Here is a 17,042-nt window from a genome sequence, read left to right as displayed (position 1 = left end):
TCTCCACAGCCTGACTGCCCGAGTTATACTTCTCCGTACAGCACAGCGGGTATGGCTTTGAAAGGAGCAGATCTACAAGCTCACAACACATCGCATCCGCGACGCGTTCTGAGCTTTTAGATCTGCACTGTCGGGTTACCATAGTAACGTAGGCTAGCTACTTAGCTTTTCAGACACAAACAGCTGTGTGAACAAACCAGAAGAGGACGGGTAGTCTGATCGTGTACAGTGATTCTGTAAACTCACGTCACGTCTCAACTCTCAAATCGCAGTGATTGAGTGCTGCTATATACAGGTTTTAGTTACAAGACTTGACAGAAAAGGTTATAAAATCTCCAACGCGCCGACAGACGGGGCACAACGTGCGACGCGGTGGAAAAAGTAAATAGTTTCATTTTCGGTTTTAGTCCACGCGGCCCGCGCTCCGCCAGTAATCCGTATGAATAAAAAAAGATACAGAGAAAAAAGATTACAGAGAAAGTTTACGCTGCTCTGTACTCCTCTACGCAGGCTGCCCTGTGTAGGTCTGATTGTCTGTGTCTCTGAGAGTGAGAGTGACGTATGTGGCTTCCAAACTGTGGTACACGGCCCAGAGCAGAGCGGCATGGAGCGCATGCGGTCCTCGCTTCTCCCCTGTTTTAAAACTCGCTGGTTTTCCAATAAAAAGTAGACTTTTTTTTGTCTTTTTTTACCGCGGTAAGCACACTGACACCGCGGTAGACCTCGGTTTACCGCGGTACGGCGGTACGGCGGTTACCGTGTCCAACCCTAATGACAATGTTGATTTTGACAGCACATTTTTATTTAGTTTTAGTAATTTGAGTCATTTTAGTCTTCTGAATAAAATTTCATTTAGTTTTAGTCAGAAAAGTTTTAGTCTTAGTCTAGTTTTAGACAACTAAATATCATACGATTTTTGTCGACGAAGTGCACAGTTGATTTTGTTGACAAAAATGTATTTTGGCAGGCCTTGATGGTGTCATAATGGCTGATTTTACCCTTGGTTGCATGCTGAAAATAGACAATTTACAATCTCTTCTTCACTATAGTCCCTTATTCCCTTAATAATATTTTGTCTGGTTTAGTCTGTTTTTTTATTTGTTGACATACATCATACAGCTTAGTTTTTATTTCATTTTCGTCTGTGAAAAAAGGTTTGTGAGAAAAAGAGTGTTGCTCTGCACAGTGCTTTGCGCAGTGTTTATTTTGTCGACTAAAACTGAATCAAGACAGATGTGTCTGATTTTTCTTATTCCATCCCGAATTGATTGGCAAATTCCACACATTGCTGGCCCACATACCTGACCTGGTGGAGAACTGCGCCCCGAGGAGCACTTTTTCTAGTTTATAAAGCATCATTCTAAATTATGTACTTTTTGAGGCTTTGAAGACTTTAGGCAGGCAGTATGCAGTATGCACATTGTGCTGCACAGTTCAATGTCATCAATGCACAGGAAGTTGTTTTCTTCATGTCTCAGTATTCTGCACCTGATTAATTATTAGGTATTTTGGTTCAAAATAAACACAACTGAAAATAACTTCAACACTTTTGTTCTCATATTCCTTTCTTGTGATAACCCTAACCCTAACCCTAACCCCATTCCAACTTCGTATGATTCTGTACAGTAATTCCGTTAAGTATTCATGTATTGAATATTCTTGTATTGTGAATGTCACGGGGCAGCCCATGCCCTATAGAGACTAGAAGAGACAATGCACACACACACAACTAACTACTCCTAATTAATCATCACTGGCCATCTTGTAAGTGACTGTTGGGAGTGTTGTGGGTTTCATATTTGTATATTTGTATATCTGAATGAATTCGTGAATATACAGACATTGCAATACCTTAAAACATTATCTGATTATTGGATCATTGGGGTGGTGGCAATTTGTAGGTGTGGTCACCTCACCTGTTACTCTCATGCAGTACTGGTGATCCTCTTGATAGAGTGGGGGAAGGTACCAAGTACTGTAGAGGAGAGGGGTGTTTGACCTATGTTAAAAAGCTCTTATCTTGTCTTTGTTATGTTCTCTTATATTGTGTTGTCGCCTGACTTGTATATGTATTTGGTTTAGTAAAACCAGGAAATTGTAAGCCAACTCATGGGCCGTTGTTAGCCATAGGTTGAGTTAAGGGGTTAACAATTACAGAACTGTTTCTTGGTATAGTCTTGGTTATTCAGTTGGACTTGGAGCATTGACTAAAACACTTCTAGGGGAGAGCTGCCAGGTTTAAAGCAGTTTCTTAAGTTCCTAGTTTGTTTTCTTTCATTTCTTTAGCTGTCAAGTATTTTCATTTTCCATATTTTTGTAAAGTCGTCTTTTTGTTGGTTATTTAAAGGCCTTCACTATTTATATTGCACTGAACCTGTTGGTGGAGGTAAAATGTTTGGGTAAAAATAAAACCCCAAAACGGGACGCTTTTGGAGCCTTGGCCCTCGTTCAACCTTCACAGTGATTATGGCTACTGCTCTCAGTAGCCAACTGTTTTGATCTCACAAACCAACTGTTTAAGAAATCAATCAGTCAATCACTTTTATTCATGGTTCACGTTCAAGTGCAATATCATCTATGCTCTTCTACAGGCACGTGCACACATGGACACCAAAGGGGCTTGAGCTCCTGCCCTTTTACCTGTCTGTAAAAAGTGCCTTCTCCAGACCATGAATGCAGTTTTCACTATGGCAAAAGAAATGCAAATGCCCTCTCTCCATGCCATACTTGAATGCAGCATTCAAGAGAATGGCCTTGTCCAAACACTCCTGAACTTGAATGCAGCATTTTATGTTGAAAGCAATACAGGGAATGGAGGGGTGAGGCTAGAAGAGGGAATAGTACAGTAAATGATTTGGAGGATATGCTGAAAGGGGAATTTATTAGGTGTTTTGGCTCAAAATAAGTACAACAGAAAATTACTTAAATTCTGATGTTCTCCTTTCATTGAACTTTGATGGCATTATTCCTATTTGCTTTGAGGGCTTTCAATTAAATATACATTTTGTATAGTGATTATGGTTCAGTAGTCATGTGTTCTGATCTCACAAAAAAGTCTGTTTATGACATCGATCAATCTTTTTTTTTTCATGATTGTTCCAAATCACATAAGTTCTCTATTCAGCTGACCAGTCAGTGTAAGATCATCAACCTCTCTGTCTTTTTAATCATTTATCATCCATTCAAAGGGAAAAGAAAGGTTACACGGGTGTATGATAAACAAATTATCTCCATATTGTTGTGGCCTGAGGTTATGCAACCATGGGCCAGTGCTGATGCAACCTTCCGGATGGTTGGTTAAGGACTATCCAGGTCATAAAATATAAATTTCCCTGGAATAGCCATCAAAATAAATGTGGCATTTAGGAAAATGCTCTTGTTTGCATGTGTACAACAAGCATTACAAGTGGATAGAGGAGGAGGGGAGGGAATGGCTAAAGGAGGGAATAGTATATAGAGTACATTATTTGGAGGATGTGCTGGCATGAAGAAAGTGACTGTCTGAAGAAGGAAATTCAGCAACAACATCCCAACTTGCATCGAAAACGTGAGATCCCTTTAAGTCTGTTTGTTTGTTTGTTGTCCATTAGAATAGTTGTTTTCAGAAGAACATTCTGTTTTTTCTGTTTTGTCTGCAGAAGAGCAGCGTTCATATGGCCAACTTTAAGGGACCTGCCTTAAAGTTGGCCATACAAACCAACAAGTCATTTTGTATTTTAAAACGAAATGCCAGATGCCACATGTGTTAAAATGTTTTAGTTGTGTCAATGTTATATTCAACTGAATCACTCAAATCCAGCCATTACGTTTGGAGGATGTTATTCACTGTCCTCTTTTAAGATGCCTTCACTCTTCAATGTTTGCAGGGCATCGAGTGTTAAGATGAATGTGACGCTGGGAAACTCGTCCACATCCCCAGAAGACTACATCCGTCCGACACTAAAAACTACTGTGGCCTCTGTCAACCTCGCCCTGGGTTTACCGATCAACAGCTATGTCCTGTGGCTGATACTGAGTGGAGCCGGTGGGGCAATAGCCTCCCAGTTCTTTTCTCTCAACCTGATTGTATCTGGGATCATCTCTCTTCTGGCCTCTGTCTTTTACTTTGCATGGATCCTTGCGAACGCCGCTATTTTTCAAATTCTCCGTAACGTTGCTGTTCATTGTTTCATCTTCTCTGCTCCATTGTTCCAGTGTTGTATCTGTGTGGAGCGTTTCATAGCGGTGGCGCACCCTGTGGTATTTCTTCGGTACAAACCTTTGCTGTACAGGGTGGCCTGTTGCTGCGTTGCCTGGCTGATTATGATTGTGACTGTTGGCTTTGGACACATCTTTCGTTTTCATACAGCGTTGATTTGCATCTTTCTGGCTTCTTACATTGTGTACATTTCCGTGATGTCTTTCTGCTGCGTGTCGGTCCTCAGAGCTCTGAAACAGCCTGGACCGGGAGAAGGACAGAGGGACAGTCAGGAGGGGAAAGACCTGAAGAGAAGGGCTTTTAAAATTATACTGATCATCTTGATAACAATGTTAGTGAGCTATGTTCCATACGTTTTCACTGTAGGACTGCAATTTTGTGTCAAATGTGTCAGCCTTTTAGGACACTTTCCCCTTGCTATTGACATCGCATATTCAGTATTCACAATGTCAGGGTTGGTTCACCCAATTCTCGTCATGCACAGAGGTGGAAAACTGCCATGCTTCAAGATGCTTAAAGCAGGATAGATCTCTTACACAACGTGTGACAATGATGATGAACTTTATTCATGAAGGACTTTATGGTGCTCCAGAACGGATGCAAAAGTGGTGGTGCCCCCAGTGGAGGACCCCCTACACTGCAGCTCACATAAAATGCCATAACTCCGGCTAGGAGCGACCGGGAGAGCCGGGGGCGGTACCTATTCGTCCGCCTCGGCGCCGTGCAGACCCCACCCCTCATTTCTCACATGGCCCTCTTCTAGCGCCACCATCAGGCCGATTCTTGCAAAGCCACCCTACGGTCGCTTATCTCCCGATTAGGGAGTCTTACTGGTAATAGTTTTAAATCAGTCAGTCACACAACATCGTGCATCGTGCCTTTTGTTTATATGTTTCTGATGCTAAATGTGTTATTAAGCATTGTAAAAGTGTCACATGGAGGTGTCTGCTGAAAAGCTGAAATGATCACCCCTCAAGTTGACTGTTTGATTGCGACCGTAGGTCGCATTTACTACCAAAACCTCCACAGGCTGTCTGTCTGTGAGTGAGTCCGTCACACTTTTGCCCTGCTCATATCTCCACAACCGTTGCCCCCATCCATGCCACATTTTGCACACACACTCCTTACCTGCCAAACTACAACCTCCAAGGACCCCCGGAGCTCCAGGGACCCCCAGGTCCCTGGGGGACCCCCAGGTGTAAAAAAATGTCCCTCCGTGAGTGACACATCACACGTCACACTTTTCCCCTGCTCATATCTCCACAACCGTTGCCCCCATCCATGCCACATTTTGCACACACACTCCTTACCTGCCAAACTACAACCTCCAAGGACCCCCGGAGCTACAGGGACCCCCAGGTCCCTGGGGGACCCCCAGATGTAAAAAAAAACCCAAATGTGAAAAATGACCAAATGACCACCCCAACGGGGCTGCTCACGGGGAATTCCCGGGGACCACCGACTCCTGGTGCTCCAGAACGGATGCAAAAGTGGTGGTGCCCCCAGTGGAGGACCCCCTACACTGCAGCTCACATAAAATGCCGTAACTCCGGCTAGGAGCGACCGAGAGAGCCGGGGCCGGTACCTATTCGTCCGCCTCGGCGCCGCGCAGACCCCACCCCTCATTTCTCACATGGCCCTCTTCTAGCGCCACCATCAGGCCGATTCTTGCAAAGCCACCTACGGTCGCTTATCTCCCGATTAGGGAGTCTTACTGGTACCTCTTTATCTGAAATGATGGGTAGTGAATCATCATGGTTGTGATCAATGGCTTTAGCTTGCAGATGGTTAAGTTTAATCATGGGTTTGGTGTGCTTTAATTACTCGACTTTATTCAAGGGTTAGGGAAAGGTTTGGGTTATTATTAATTCATGTATGTTTGATATTTGTACACATGCCGGTGATGGAACAGTTGTAGCATTAGTGAAAATGCAAAAAATCTACAACATTATGTTGCTGTGCATTGTCTGAAACATAGCCTATAGAGAACCGTGTACTACATTTCACTACAACTTTTGTCATACAAAACAAAATGATAATCCATAACCCAAGATCTGCACCAGGTCCGCAAACACGGTCCATGACAGCCTGCGAGACCATAAATCACAAAATCTCCTTTGAAGATGTGAAGTTAATGACATGGGACATGAATGATACGTAACCCAGTCAGCAGAATAAAATGCAGAATGTTTCTGGAAACCATTTATACTTTTGTAGATTATGTCTATTTTCAACTTAATGGTCTTAAGTGATATTTATTAAGGAGGAAAAAAAGGTTAAATAGCTCTATATTCTCCCCACTTCTCTTTATTAAACATGAGATTCATTTTCAGGTCTCGATACCAATTTTGTCCAATCAACAGAGAGAACTCATGCAGGATAAACATGTGAAATTGGAAGTGATGACACAATTAAGTAAGCAAACTCAACTGGAAGTGGAACATAAAGTTGAAGCTGTTAAAACTGTCCAGATTGGCTGAAATTGGCAAACCATACATTTTCTGGTTATTAAAGAGCTAATCTTTTGTATGATTGTTTGTTTATTATATTTTTAGTTTTATCAGATTTTATATTGTTAAAGAGCTGGTGAGATGGGGTTACTGAACAACATCAGAATAGAGCTTGTTTGAGGTTGTGTATCTCTTACACTGCCTCAGTGGTAGCACTGTTGGAGTTTCAAGGGTCATTTTTAAGGATAGCCATGAAGCATTACATTATATTTAAGCAATATTACACGAGAGGGTGTGCATTAACGCGGTTATCCTGCACGACAGCCTTTTCGCAGGAACGAGCCGACAGGCGAGTTCCGTAGGAAGGGCCGGAGTGCAAGATAACCGTGTTAATGCAGACCCTCGAGTGTAATATTGCGATTATACAACTGTTGCCCTAAAAAAAAACATGTCAACTTTATTTCATTGTAATTAAGATATTCGATAGGAATTTGTAATTTTTTAATGCCACATTTAGCTACTGTGTCCCTGAACGTCACATGAAAACCACTAGCCAGCCGCCTAGCATAGTGTGGGGAGAGAGAAGCGCTTGCGGTCTTTCGTGACCAACGCAGCTGATTTCTTTACTTGATGAGAGACAGTGCAGTAGTGCTCGTTATATGCACGGTTGGAGAGCCTGTTTTCCATTGAGAGCCCGACTACCTGTTGTATAAATTCTGTTCATATTACACACCACACATTTTGAGAATGTGGAACAATTAATTTGCTTAGTCATTTCTTTTTTACTTGAAACTTTAAAGTATTGCAGTACTTGCTTTAAAACAGTTGTTTTCTAAAGTGTGCTTTTAAAACACTTAAGTATGTTTGTATTGTTTTCACAATGCATTTACAAAACCTTTCTGATATTGTTTTACAGTGCCTTCACACCCAGGGCAAATAAAGGCTACATGGGTGTGTTATAAACAAATTATCCCTGTATCGTTGTTTCCTGAGGTTCACCAACCAAGGGCTAATGCTGATGCAACACTTCCTGAGGTTAACCTACCTGTCAAATTCCATGTGATAAAATATAGAATTTCCCTGGACTAACCATCAAACGTGGCAATTATGAAAATGTTCATGTGGACAGGTGTACAACAAGCCATACAGCGGATGCAGAGTAGAGAAAGGTTGAGGTATTTGTACTTTACTTGAGTTCCTAATAGGGTGATAAATAGGTCTACTGTAAATACACAATAAATGATGTCTAAGTAGTTGAAATAGTTATATAACATTTGCATTTAATAGAAGATCACATAAACTTCTGAGTGCACAAATGTCATTTTACGGGAGCATCGCCTTAACGCCTTTTATGTAATGTTTGTGTCAGGGTCTGCTAAATAGCTTGTGTTTAAGGAGCTTGCTGGTTGCTTGAGAAGCCTACAGCAGTTATACGATACCAGTCAATTGTACTGAATTACTTTCATATGCTGAATTTAAATAAACAAAGATCTCCAAAATCTCAAAAGACCAGTACATCTCAATTTTGTTATAATCTCTCCACCTTAAGGCCTACTCAGGATTTGTCTCCTTGAGTTTTGCCACCCTGTGTGTTACTTTGTTTGCAGTGCTTCCCCCTTCACCATAAAATATGCAATAATGTCATAATAATGTCACAATTGCAAGACATACTGTATTATAAAGTCTGATTCATGTTGGAATTTGTTTTGTCATTTTGAATAATTGTTAACCATTTATTACTAAAATAGAAGTGCCGACAGCTTTCAAGTGCCTTGAAAGCTCCATACCACCTGGTAAATAACCATCACGTGTATGTGTGTCCATCTGGGTCTGTTCCCAAGATAGCAGTTTGCAATTCCATCTGCAGTCACTGGCCCACAGCGTGTTCATAGCAACCCATTTCCTGAGAACACACACACACACACACACACACACACACACACACACACACACACACACACACACACACACACACACATGCACATGCACACGCCCACGCATGCACTGCAAACTGAAGTACTGTGTTTTCCTTAGACAATCTCTTATATAAAGTAAACATAAAAAATGGAAAACTAAAAAAGCTGATCCTGATAAAGACTGTATTTTATTCTGTGTTTAAGGCCTGGGCCTTTTTGCTCACTCATCACCATGTGCTTTACATAACAGACACAGTTTGATACTTGTTGTCCAGAATGAAGTGTGGGTGTGAAAGTATTCAAATTGGTCCACCCACTCGCTTCCGCTACGTTTAACGTTCTGGAAGGGTAAGCCAGTAATTCAAATGTAATGTACTTGTCATGTCATGTCATGTCATGTATTTTGTCTATCACAGAGAAGGCCAAAAAGAAACTGCAGCCTGCACGCACGCACGCACGCACGCACGCACACACACACACACACACACACACACACACACACACACACACACACACACACACACACACACACACACACACACACACACACACACACACACACACACACACACACACACACACACACACACACACACACACTCAGATAACTTGCATGTGTCATTTTTGATCATTTTCTGTGTAAGATAGTCCATGGAAACAAAGAACGCTGATTAGGTTTCTGTGTATTACATTTCTTCAATAATAATTTCTAGAACAGAAGTTCATATTCGTCAGTTTGGGGCACAAACTTCAAACAGTTATTTCAGTTTGAGTTTAAGAAAGAAAGCACATCTGTATCCCACAGGCGTGGGAATGAAGGATATAATATTGCCGCAACAGAGGCCACTAAGCACTTATTGAGCTGATATTGGATGCAAAAGCAATGGTTGTGGTGACAATGATACAAGACATAAGACATTAGTCTAACTCCCCAGGGGGCTCATTTATACAACTGTGTGAATTCCAAGTGTCTTTGTGCTCAAAAGAAGAAAATGCTAAAATGCACCATGCATAAGCAGTTGAATGCAGTTCTCCCTTTATGAAATCAACTTGAAAATGTGCATGAGCTTAATATCTCACCCCGTTAACTACCACATTCGTCCATAATATGGTTGTTGAAGCCCTTCTGTGCTCTTATATTAAAGTCAATTCAACTCTGTCAAACTACATCAGCTCGAGTATAGTCTATACTTCACTATAACAACTATTTAAGTATTTCCACAAATTCTGCAAAGTAGCTATATTCATCTTTACCTGCGCTGACTGAGTAAGTGGGTTTCAGAAACACATAACATCATGGATGGACGGACGGGTAACGCCTGACACCGTGGTTCTCCTGACACATCACTGTGACATCACTGTGATGTCAGATAGGCTACTCAGAGCAGGGATCACCATATATGGGCATACACAGGTGACATCACAGTGATGTCAGATACTCAGAGCAGGGATCTCCATAAATGAGCATAAAATGGATTCTGTTAGGGATTTCTATATATGGGCAATAAAGGGAATGTATCTCAGATGATGCCCTATAGGAGAACCACACTAACAGAATCCATATATGGCCAAGAGACAGACAGCTTTTGCCTTTAGGCGTCTTAATGGTATTTCTAAATGTTTAAGGTAAGGATTTCTAGGATTTCATTAGAAGTTATGAAACTGGGGGAATTACTTTAAATGGTCATGTACGGTAGGCTACAGTATCTTTACCTCAAGTACATAAAATATTAAAAATAAATGTCTTTGGTGTGCAGTGGTGATTTTGGGACACAAAATAAATCAGAAATCTCGCTTTCTGAGAAGTTGGCAGCCCTGTCTCGATTATCTGGTAATTGGGTTAATTTAAGCCTGCTGTGGAAGTTCCATTGAAACAAGATCTAACAGTTTCCATTTGTTAAATGGGAGACAATATGGTGACTGCCATCTAAGTGCCAACATTTGTATTATTATTTTTTATTTTTTTAATGTTATTAAAAGTCCCTCCTCACCCTTTTGTTTGACTAACATTGACATTTGGGAGAGTTTGGCAATGTTTTAATGACTCGTGTTAATGTGCAAAATGTTAACAAATGTAGATTACTAGAAAGTCGCGCCGCAAGCGGCGCTCCTGTCTCTCCCCCCTCGCCACGTTGTTAACAGGAAAAGCTCTGTGAATGCATAGCAGGATCCAGGCAGAGGTGGAACATAATTCGACGGATAACCAAATGTTGTGTAACTGGCTTCACGTTCGGTTGAAAACACGACACACCTCCCTCTGTTGTAATTCGATACACTGCCCTCCGCTCACTCTCTCTACTCTCTCTACTCTCCACCCCCCCATCCTCCCCTCACTGACTGTGCCTGTGAGGGGCACGTGCCTCTCTCTCTCTCTCTCTCTCTCTCTCTCTCTCTCTCTCTCTCTCTCTCTCTCTCTCTCTCTCTCTCTCTCTCTTTCTCTCTTTCTCTCTCTCTCTCTCTCCACGCGCGCTTCTGCACTCTCGCTGCACTCTCGGAGGGGCTGCGCTCTCTAGGGGTTGTGTGTGTGTGTGTGTGTGTGTGTGTGTGTGTGTGTGTGCGTGCGTGCGTGTGTGTGTGCGTGTGTGTGTGTGTGTGTGTGGCTACGCCCCCCTCTGTTGAAATTGGATCCGCCGGTCCCATAGCTGGGAATGAGCCAATGGAGGGCTGTCACCATGTAGGGGCGGTATTCCTTACGTCCTAGACGCCGACTACCTATGAGTTGAAGTCGATGTAAAGGGGGCGTTAATGGGCGTGGAAGTGGGATGCGGCAATAGGAGGAATGTATAAGATCCGTGACCTCTAAAATAAAATAAACATAAATTAATGTTGCCATAATGGCAAAATGTTCAATATATGGCCAGATCTATAAGTAGACAATGACATTTGAACTAGTATGGTGGTTCTTTTCATCACATAAGCCCTCTATCTATCCTTAGTAAGCTGAGCCTGTGTCTATGTTGTAAGCTTGCTTAACACATTTATTATTTGGAAAGCATCTGTGTCACTTTAGATTTGAACCACTTTAACCATTATTGTATACTTTAGATATTCAAATAGCATATATATATATATATATATATATATAGCAGATATACAAGCTCATAGCGTGGCACTGAGTGCCACACTATGAGCTTGTAGATCTGCTATTTTAGAAAAATTATGAAAATGTGTGCAAATCTTTGAATATCTAACTATTAATCAATTGAATGTCCTTCTGTCTGTCCGGAACCCACATGCTGACATCACTGATATTCTCTGATTCTGAGACTCCTACATTCAATCATTTTAAAGCGAACATTTGTAACTCAAATCTTTGCTTCTGGGGGTCTCTGGAACAAAATATTTTGAGAACCGCAAAATACATATAATGTTGGGTGTCCCTCAACATTTGAGCATCATGAATACAGAAACATATGTTTCAGGAAAACTGTTTAGGATTTGGAAGACGTTTGTAGAATCGGCCTCAGGTCTTAACGTTATAACCACAGGAACACCCAAAATCAAATGAAGTCGTAATTTCTCCCGGAACAGAGAGGGAAAGGGAGGGGGCTGTGGGGAGGAAAGGGAGAAGAAATCAAAGGCCGTGATCAATGTCCTACTAATCTCATTGCCATTTAGACCAAAGTGGATTTCCATTGGAAGGTTGACCCCCACCATGCCCGGGCCTGGGGGCCCCACTTCCCCCGACCCCTTCCAATCGTTCAAGCCCATGGCCTCACTCGATATGAACTAAAGGCCAGGCCGGTGTTTGTGAGGGAGCTAATTAACTTAGAGTCTCTCTGCACAGAGAAGCAGCCTCTCCGAATCAATCCTGTCACTCTGTGAACTGCACCATGTACGGCGTCACTCAGTCACCTGCCACCCTCACTCCCTGTAACCCCGCCGCTCAGTTCAGGTTGAGGGGGCTTCGACTCTTCTTCAAGGCTCCTTGTCTAGAGCAGCAGTTTTCAACCTTTTTTTATACCAGTAAGACTACCTAATCGGGAGATAAGCGGCCGTCAGGTCGCATAATACAAACTTTAGAAGGCAATCGTAGCCAATTAGGAGGGAATATGGGAAATGGGACAAGATCCATGTTGATGACATGACTTTAGAGATACTGTGTACCGCTTTGCATGATTTTTTTGGCCAAAATCTGTAGGAGCAGTGTCCAAAAATGTGTTTTGCAAAAATTGGCCTCATGGTGGCGCTAGAAGAGGGCCATGTGAGAAATTATTGGAGGTTGTGAGTTGCCATCCAATGAGTGTGAGTGCAAAGTTCGGAATCGATAGGGGCAACGGTTCCGGAGATAAGAGTAGGGCCAAAAGTGTGATGGTTTTCATAGTAACTTGCGACCTGATGGTCACAATCAAGGTCCATTATTTATTGGGCATCTGAGCCATGGACGCAAAACGTAGAATATTTTGTTTTTTGCCCACAATTCCATGCTGTATTGATGTTGTACCATTGGAGAGATAACAGGCAAATCAAAATATAAATTATTCTACATTCTCTGATCAAAATAACAATTCTTCTACTTTCTCTATTGTGTAGACTTCTTGTAAATTAAGTAATGCAGGTGTCAATAATTTAACTCTTAGTGTAAAATGGTTTAGAGTAGGCCTATATACTATATGGTCTAGAGTATGTAAGCCATTTACCTTGATAGGGAGTGGGTTGTTGGCTGATTTACCACTGTTTCAGGGTTGTGCAAACGTAGCAAACAACCCTGAAACAGTGGTAAATCAGCCAACAACCCACGACCTCAAATGGTAAATTGCTTTTCTACCACTTTTTCCATATAAATGAAAGAAAACACAGTTGTAACTTGCAAGGATCTTTAGTTACAATCATTAATTGTTTCAGTGGGCGGGGTCCATGAGCCAACTCAAGGTTGTTGGCCTATTTACCACTCTTTTAAACCAATCAGAATCCAATATTTGAACATGTGACTAGAAAAAGTGGTAGAAATTGTGTGTTGTCCTATCTTTTTTCCCAGTATATTCCCAGTATATTTCTTCCCATTTCTTTCCTTGAGTTACTGAGTTCCGTCTGCCTCTAGTGTTTGGACCTTTGGGCCTGTACCTGGACCTTCTTTTCCTCCAGCTTCTACTAGTGTTGCCGATTTAGTTTGAACTGCTCTGACTCCTGCAGTGTAGCAAAGCACAGTTTAGTATAATGTGGGACTTGAACGGCTCTTGATATGGCTCTTAGAGGACGATGGATTTTTACGTTGGCAGTTGAATAAACCTGAATGTTCAGCATTACGACAAGGAACAGAATGATGAAAGGAAAGCAATTTAATGAGTTTGTTCTTTTGAATGGGCTCGTTTTCGCTCCCAAAGTTTAGTTTAGTCAGCCACATTCCACGGTGAAGAGGTAACTTTAGTATAATGAGGTGATCAGTTCTGAATTCCTTCCCCAAATTGTCTCTGTACATTGAATGAAAGAGTTCCAGATCCCCAAAAAATAGAGATAATGACATTCTTGCTCACGACTGTGGTGAAAGAACGCGAGGAAAGAAAACAAGATGACAAATGGATGGAGACACAGCCTGACGGCCTGAGGGACGGACGGACGGCCTGAGGGACGGACGGACGGACGGACGGACTGACAGATGAAGAAGGGAGAGGAAGATGGGAGCGAAAAGGAGAACCTTCTGAGCTCTTCTTTCATACTGGATGCTGAAGCCATGGCAACAGTGGTTGGGATGACAACGCACGCACGCGCACACACACACACACACACACACACACACACACACACACACAGTATATTTGAACCATACCGATTATAGATCTCACCTAGCCTTCGCCATAAAATGAACCCTATATCACCTCTCTGTCTTGAGTGTAAAATTGAAGAGGGAGATTATATTCACTGTACTGCATGTGGTATATACAGTATAGGCCTATACAGTATATTTGTGCGTGCGTGCGTGCGTGCGTGCGTGCGTGTGCGCGCACGCGTGTGAAAGTTATTGCTTTCAACCTGTTAATGCCCTTTTCTGAGGAACCTAATACCTGCCATGGGAAGCAGGATCTCTGTACAGAGAGATGTACATCAAAGAGTGTTGTGTTGGAGTAGACGCCATGTGAATGATTCAGCTGAACTTCAAATATCATCACTGTCGGGCAGAAACCGAGTATGTCCAAAAGTCGATCCAATATACTGTAGTATTTAGTCTCAAGCTTTTGATAATGCTTTTCATTGGTGTATTTTTAAAAGACAGACTTAAACACTTTTAACTTGGCATTGTGAATCTTTGAGCATGTCTTTATTATAGCTAAAATATATATGGAATATGGAAGTACACATTATGTTTCTGTACAGTGTAACATCATTGTCTGTCAGTGATGATATCTCCATATTTCAATGCCCAGTGTCACAAAACGTAGCAAAAATAGACGATCTTCAAGCTCACGGTATGTTGTGAGCTTATACTGTAGATAGGCTATTTTTGTTTAATTCTTGGAGAGATGGTGGTATAACAACATCAGGGAATTTATTTAATGGTCACTACAATTGATCAAATAATTAAAAAAATATCTATCTCCCAGAAGCTTTTGTCCGATTTTTACAGGTGAGGGGTGATAAGGTGATTTCATTCTCAGGCGCACAACACAACTAATATAGACACCGCTCCAATTGAGAGAGCACTGACAATGGATTTTACAAGGGGTTTTATAAGCATTCTCTATCGCCCGTTAAGATCCAATGCAACTGTTAACACCCAGGATACTAAGAGGAAATGGGAAAGAGATCTCGGGGGTTGAAATTGCTCCTATAGCCTTCGCATACAATGTACCCTAGTCTATCACCTCTCTGTCTTAAGTGTAAGATTGAAGACTAAATTCACTGTACTGCATATGGTCATGTCATAAGATTGAACGATATTGTTTGGGTATTGTGCAGTGGTTGAATGTAATCTTTAATATGGATGTGTCTGATTCTGGGACTTAATAATACGATTTTTAACAAGTTCTAGAATATGTTTGTTTAACTTATATATGTCTTTATGTCTTTTAACTTATGCTGCGAGGAAAAATATTTTCGTCTTGGATTAATTGTTGTCGTTTGTTTTTTCTTTTTTGTCACCCATCTAAAGACTGTCAAGCACCAAACAATGTGTCTATATAACATTCTATTGTATGGTCCGATGTGCTGCCTGTAGGTATGTGGTAGTTCATATTTGTATCTTGAGCTGTCTGTGTTTGTTTTGTTTTGTCTTTATCATAAAAAGTAAAAATCAATTCAAATATTATTGGGAAAAAAATCTCAAGGTTGCAACGATACTGTACTGTGGAAAATCAGCTGGGCAGGACTTCCTGTATACCTCGGGCGTACACATCTTTAATGCTTCATTGTTTATATTGCGCTGTAACTGTTATTTGTTATGGATGTGTTGAGTGTGTTGTGGATGTGGAGATGAATTATGTTAATAATTGAGTTATGGTGTTTTGTTATGGCATTGGGAGATAGTGGTAGTTGCTGTGAGCACTGTTGCTCAAGAGTGAGCTTTGGTTGGAACATTTGAGAGCAATAAACTTGTTTACACGTGAAGTCGTTGGCATGGCACTTCCTTCGAACCTTCAACCCACGGGCCAATATCTAAATGCAAAATATAAAGTACCTATACTCCAAAAATGTAATACAGTACTCAAGTACATTTTCTTAGTTACTGTCCACCATTGCACTGTTCATAATGCAGTGGTGGGCAACGAATATTCAAGTGAATTACAAATTATTATCACTGCATTGCTGTATTAAAATTTAGAATATAAAAAAAGAAAACTATCAGAATTCCTTTCAAAAATGTTGAACATAGCAGATATAAGCTCCTTCTGGATCCGGAAGTTGGTGGTTTACGAGGCTAATTTGAAATGGGGCTTAAGAAGTGTTGAATTCATAATATATTTTTGTAAGTTTGTGTCCGAAGAGTCCCTTCTTAGAAATGTACGTAGAAGAGTCAAAAGTGAGAGTAAAAATGTAATCGGGCAGAAACCTTGTTTCTCCAAGTTTCAATGAACGAACATTGACAAAATGTACGCTACTGTCCACTACTGCTTAAAGGAAACACCTATCCCCTAGACAGGAAGCACTACTATTACCCTTTTAGGAAACACCATCTCCCTTATGAAAACACAATCACATATAGACAGGAAACTCGCAGAGTAGAGACCATTTGGTCCGCTGGTGGACCCCTGACCCAACGTTGAGAAACAGTGGCCAGCTAACATTCCACACTTGTTTCAGGTATTAACCACGCTCAACCTGGCGTCCCTATTTTGGACCTACTGTATATTCATGTCATTATCAAAATGTGGGCTTTCAGAAACCCCTTCCCCTCTCAATGCACAGAAAGCTAGTCCCTGCTTTGAATCATGTCCCACTTGATGGAAATCGTGGTAAAAGGCAGCTAGCAGCTGGTGCTTAGCGGGGGCCCCTGGCCCCAAGCCTGCAGCCCGGCTCACTGATGAAGACAGATGGACCCGCGTC

This window comes from Nannobrachium achirus, assembly GCF_963921795.1.
Source record: "Nannobrachium achirus genome assembly, chromosome: 23".
NCBI classification, from domain to species: Eukaryota; Metazoa; Chordata; class Actinopteri; order Myctophiformes; family Myctophidae; genus Nannobrachium; species Nannobrachium achirus.
Note: the sequence above shows the minus strand (reverse complement) of the source record.